Genomic DNA, 6,512 nt, shown 5'->3' with positions numbered 1-6,512 from the left:
CAATTACTCACCATGAATCAACTTAGGTTACTTTATATTACCCAAAGCTAAACTTGTTTTGCAGCCATCAAGATGTGGACATCCAATAAACATACAGGAAAAAGTAAAATAGACATGCTTTACAAAGACTTACCACATACTGTATCAGCAATACAAACTTTTGGTAAGACTCTAAATCGTAAATGTACTCAAAGTTCCCATAAAAATTATATAATATAAAATCCCAATCAGATTAAGTTTGGGACAAGCCAGAATAAAATAGCATGAATAAAATAATAAATTACACAAAAGCAAATATGGGCAAAAAAGGACTATACAGCTTGTTTAGATATTTAATGGCAGCTGGGAAAAACTGCATCTGGACCGTTTTGTTCTGCCTCTTGGGACTAAAATCCTCCGTCCAGACTCCAGAGGGGAGAAGCTGAACATGGGTGTGTAAGTAGTGAGACACATCAGTTGAAATGGAGGAAGCTATCCAACCTGTGTGAAGTTTGACCATATCGCCCCAAACTTGCCTCAATCAAAATCAAAACATGTTCATTAGTAAATATCCATCCCATCCATCCATCCATACATCCATTTTCTACCGCTTGTCCCTCTCGGGGTCATGGAGGTGACTGGAGCCCATCCCAGCTGCATTCGGGCAGAAGTACACTACACCTTGGACACCCTTTACAAAATGAGATATTTTATAAAAGCAATATCTAAAATGTCAAATACATATTTCTGTGCCTTTATCATTTATTTTATGTTCCTCTTTACAGAGGGCGTTAAACTTTACCCATATGTTGTTATTGTGGTTTTTCAATTCTAAAAAAAACGTAGGTAAGATTTTAGCATAATTCAATTACTCACCATTAATCAAGTTAGGTTACTTTATATTACCCAAAGGTAAACTTGTTTTGCAGCCATCAAGATGAGGACATCCAATAAACATACAGGAAAAAGTAAAATAGACTTTTCAAAGACATACCACATACTGTATGAGCGATACAAACATTTGGTAAGACTCTAAATTATAAATGTACTCAAAGTTCCCATAATAAGGATATAATATAAAATCCCAATCACTCTTTACAGCGGCCGTTAAACTTTACCCATATGTTGTTATTGTGGTTTTGCAATTCTAAAAAAAACTTGCTATGTTAGGTAAGATTTTAGCATAATCAAATTACAGTATTGATTGATTGATTGAAACTTTTAATAGTAGATTATACAGTAAATCCATATTCCGGACAATTGACCACGAAATGGTAACACCCGAATAAGTTTTTCAACTTGTTTAAGTCGGGGTCCACGTTAATTAATTCATGGTAATTATACCTTGGAGACCCTATAAAAAATAAGATATTTTGTAAAAGCAATATCTAAAATGTAAAATACATATTTCTGTGCCTTTATCATTTATTTAGTGTTCCTCTTTACAGCGGCCTTACGGTACTCAACCCAATGTCACGTGATCCTTTGTGGGCGTGCCCTCAAGTGAGCTAACGTCGACCTTATGTTTGCGAGCTAGCTCGAAACACGACACAGAAGTTAAAGAAAACAACAAAACACTACGTACCAAATCAGGTAGGTTATAAGAATAAGGAAGTAGAATATTTCCAATTTCTTCTTCCTGTCCAACTGTAAATTCCTCGTTTCTCTCCCACCATTAGGTTAGCATTGTCAGTTTGACCACTAGATGTCAGTCGAACAATGAAGTGTACAAAGCTGCTTGTGTGCGGTCAATCAATGGCTTCACAGCTGAGGTTATGTTTTCTCATCCGCTCTATAAATGCTTATATTTCAGTAATTCATGACGATAAATTGTTTCATATAGCTCTTATATTGAATTGTATTAGAGTCTAGAGGTGTTTTGAATGTCGTGGCCATTGAGTGTTATTATCACCCTTTCTATCCACAGGGAATGGCATCTGCTTCCAAGACAAATGTGACTAATATGAATAATAAATGTGACCAAGAGGCTCTAAATAAAAGGTATGAATATAAATAAGCAAGCACACATTCCTACCAGCCTGGTGTTTTGTCCACCTGACAGTCTCACTGATCTCCATTTCTATATCATGTGATAGTTGCCTTTATATAAACAAAGAAGAACAATAGAATTGTTGTGCCTACCTAATATTTGTGTGGTGGTTCACCAACATATTTCATAAAGGTGTACTGCTAGAAATGTATGACAATTGTGTTTATTTCAGCAAATTGTGGCAGCATGAATTGATTAACGTGGACCCTGACTTAAACAAGTTGGAAAAACGTATCCGGGTGTTACCATTAATAGTCAATTGTACGGAATATGTACTGTACTGTGCAATCTACTAATAAAAGTTTCAATCAATCAATCAATCAATCAATCAAAAAGCACGTTGGCAAAGTGGTTGGTGTGCATGGTTCAGTGACGTGCGGTGAAGTAAACACCAGGTGAGGCATAGATACTTTTGGAGTTTTTTTTCTTCTTTTTTTTTTTTAACTTAAATTCACTGTTAATTTAGGCTGCACATTAGAGTAACAGGAAAAAGAAGGGAGTTATTCGCTTTCATAAAAACATTATCATAATAATATTATGATATGATAAATGGGTCCAAAAAGTATTTGATAGAGTTGTTATTAAATACTTTTTAGTACCATATGCTTTTAACAAAATAAATCAAGTATTGTGAGTGTATCTTACCTTTCTGTATTTGTGTCTGAAGCAGCAATAGCTATCCTCCATGAAAATGTACTTTGTATGATCACATTCATTTTGTCTAAAAGTCCAGTTTAGAGAAGTATTTAATCTTGGATACAGTGTACAATTCTCCATATTGGCAGACACATTCATTTAATTCAATTTCATTCCAAGCAATAAAACAATATTTTTGCGGCTGACAAAAAACACCCACAAACGCAGGCTTACTCTAATAAAAATGCCATGTTTGTTATAAATACAGTTTAAAGAAGAAAAAAAAAAGTATGGCTTCCGCTGGAGAGACATGTGTCTGCTAGCTGGATTAGATAGATAGGTCTTTATTGTCATTGCACAAGTACAACAAAACTTTGTTTTCAGCGCAAACCCGTTCAAGATTAGACAAACAAACAGTGTGCAGGGTTACAGAACAGGAACGCTGATGGGTCGCCACAAGGCGCCCCGTAAAAGATGGGGAAAAAGGTAAAATGCTGCGGAAGGATGAGTAATAAAATACAATCTAGACTGGGCTTCTAAAGGGGCCCAGTCTGGAGTGGGAAAAAACCTCCATAGCAAAGCACATATACATATTACAACATACATCTCGAGATATCTAGCAACAGAGGGAAGGGGCGGAGTAATGGTGGTAGGCCGCAGCTCTCGGCGCTGACCATCCTTCCATCACCCCTATGGGATTTGGGCGTTGGGTTGGGGGGTTGGGGGGTGTATGTGTGGCGTATATTTTTGTGGATGCATGTTGTTTGTATGTAAGCCTACAGTGTGTCTCTGTTCCGCGGCCTTGATTCTTGTGCAGCCGATAAGTCCAAAGTCAACAACAACAGTTGTGTGTCCATGAGAGACAAGAGGGGAGTTTGTTGTGTCTTTGCTGCACTGTCCTTCAGGAGAGTCTCAAAGCCAGGGAAACAATCCAAGTTAGAATGTTTTGCATGCGAGTGAAAATGAAAATTTGCTTTTCACTCTAAATTGTCTATGACTGGTCCTAAAAAATCCTGCGAGGCAGACAGTCCGATGTTATCCAAATCACAAGAGTGTCCACAGTTCTTCTCGCATCCTCCAATCATTCGTGGCAGCTTTGGGGTACTTTGAAGACTGCCAGCAACTTCCAATTTGTGGACAAACCAGAGCAACGCTTACTCCAATCAGCTGATGTCCTGTTGTCATAATTCCGAATAGGTAGATATCTTCACGTCCTCGACAGAAAAGGGTCGCCAGGCACGCGGCACTCCTTCTTCTCCCAAGAGTCCGTCACGTGTCCAGCAACAACCGCTTCGTCACGACAGCAGGTTCCCCCAAAACCAAGATCTTGTCATTTTCGTTGAGGCCAGTTAAATAGTTCCAATGTTTAGATTTGAAGAGCAGTGCAAAAAGAGGCAACAAGAAAGTTAAGACAAGACAAAGAAGCAAGCAGGAGAGGGAAGAGGAGCGTCCACCCTCGATGAGTGCCAGTGAGAAAGCCCCCACTTCTCCCAGTGTAGCGAGTCAGAGTACTGCTGAGGCATTGAACTGCCAGTTGACAATATATCGCCCCCTATCTTGAGGCAGAGGTACTTGCTGCCTCATGGCCTGCCTTTTCCCCGTGGGAACAAGCACGCACCCCCTCGCACGCACATACTCAATACACTTAGTGTGTAGCCGTAGAGGCATCACTTGTGTCTGCCTCACTTCTCGTCTGCCGCGTCATTTTGATCAGGAAACACGGAATTTCTGCGATTTTGACCATGAAAATTATCAAAATATACAGGAACCGCACCAAAATCACATATAAAGCATAGACCAAAAGATAAATATTCAAACGTATTTTATTTTATTACTTCGTTTTTGAACATCTCATGGTTAAGCCACCTGGTGGCAAGGTGAGGCACTGCCTCACTTGCCTCCCATGACAGCACATCACTGGAATGGTTGTATGTCTGTGTCCTGTGATTGGCAACCAGTCATCTGGGGTAGGCTTTAGCTCACTTGCAGCCATAATGAGGACAAGCCGTATAGAAAATTAAGGTGTTTGATGGACAGCAAATTGCCTGAACAAACATATTTAAACACCACAACACATGTGGCATTCTCAGTGTGTATCAAAACAAGATTATTCAGGACCAAGGCTGAACTTTTTTTTAGGTTGCAACATGTATTAAAAGGCAGCTGGCCGAGGCGCCCAGCTTTTAGCATCTCTCCAGCTCTGGAAGCGATTAGCGATAAAAGCTGTGTGAGTATATTACACGGAGACAAGACCAAACAGGGGCGAACAGTACATTTGAGAACGTGACACCAAGAAAATATGCACATTTTAGACATGGAGAGAATGCAGGACTGTAGCGGTTGTGTTATGCAAGCCATTCCTGGCATGCACGTTGTTGGGGAGATGTGTTTCTCCTGCGGTTAGCTGTCCCCTCTGTCACTGTGGCCTGAGAGACAAAGTTTCCAAGAGAAATGTCTTCTGCCAAAATTTGTGGATAATGAATGGGACTGATGCGGGAATGATGGAGACATGCGTGCAAGCACAAACAAACATGGATGGTTGGGCTATTTGTGGTTAAGAATCCCCATAATTCTGATGTCTCATATGAGACACACACTGACTGTGACACACAGGGGAAGTGATGTCACATCACAATGCTTTGAATGACACTGGCAAGCATGATAAGTTGCCACATTGGATGGATACATGCTACACTTGCACGACTGTGAACAAACACATGGGGCACCAGAGTATGATTGCAAGTGTGCGTTTGAGAGCAGTGACACAGGAATGTGTCATAGTCCCTGCAAGCCACTCAGCTCCTAAACTGCAGCAAATAAACATTCCTCCAGTGCTGTGTCAGTGCTGAACCCTCGCCCACTCATCCTGTAAAACACAGCTCGTAATTAAAACCAAAAAATCCTTTTGTTCCCGGCTGTATTTAGCAGATTAGAGATAATGGCTTGGTGCTGTTTGTTGACTTAAAGATGGCTTGTTGTGCTCCTGCCAATGGCAAATCAGATGATGACTTAATGGATAGGATAACATGTTTCAATGATGCACAAATCCTTCAGTACCCATGAGTACTACTACATGAGTATGTAATGGAATACATGAAGGCTACTGACAAATGACATTTATTATATTTGCACACAGTACAGTGTTGTGATATATATAATACTATACCACAAGTGTTGTTGTTTTAATGATCTTTTCCATAGCAATTATTCAGAATCAGGTGATTGCAATAACATCAAACGGGTAATTGTTCCAGTGGAGGGGCAGGTATAGTAAAACTATAAAAGCATTTTTTAAAAGAGTTAAAAATGTTTTATTTTATTTTAGACTCACTTTATGTATAGGCTTTACTGTATGTGTATAGTTGTTGCAAATGTGTGCTATTTGTTCCACTCTAAAAATACTTGCTGAATTTTTTTAACAGTAAAATACACTTAATAACTATAGGAAACCACAATAAAAACAAAATTGATATAAATCTTCTTTTCTATGCAAAATGTTTACTTTTGGCTGCAACTTGTTTGACAGCAGAAAACATTGCTCTTTCTAACAATTTATATTCCTTGTTTATTAAAAAAATCTAAGGTGTGATATTTAACACAACTAAAATGTTTTTGTTTTTCTAATTAAACATAAACCTAATTTGATTGGACAGTAATGGTGAAAGCGTGTGTTATGATATACACTCACCTACTGCAACATTAGGTACACCTGCATAATGCTTCTCTAAATGGCCAGTGCTATACCCGTTATAGCAGGGTGTTCAATGTTTTCCCAGCCAAGGACGCCCAAACTGATGGAGAGATGAAGTGAGTACCCCCTTACTTATAAAATTGTGATTGGTTTTTC

General features: G+C 39.0%; 1 protein-coding gene across 1 annotated transcript in view; it reads left to right on the top strand.

The window, feature by feature from the left end:
• The first annotated feature begins 1,444 nt into the window (after positions 1-1,444).
• Positions 1,445-6,512, top strand: part of wnt10b (wingless-type MMTV integration site family, member 10b) — a 46,210-nt gene continuing 41,142 nt past the window's right edge. Inside the window, exons 1-2 of the mRNA XM_061985998.2 lie at positions 1,445-1,572; positions 1,907-1,980. The gene's annotated coding sequence lies outside the window, so the exon portion shown is untranslated. The remainder of the gene's footprint in view (positions 1,573-1,906; positions 1,981-6,512) is intronic.

This window comes from Nerophis lumbriciformis, linkage group LG01 (genome assembly GCF_033978685.3).
Source record: "Nerophis lumbriciformis linkage group LG01, RoL_Nlum_v2.1, whole genome shotgun sequence".
NCBI classification, from domain to species: Eukaryota; Metazoa; Chordata; class Actinopteri; order Syngnathiformes; family Syngnathidae; genus Nerophis; species Nerophis lumbriciformis.
This window is presented reverse-complemented; position numbering and strand designations above follow the sequence as displayed.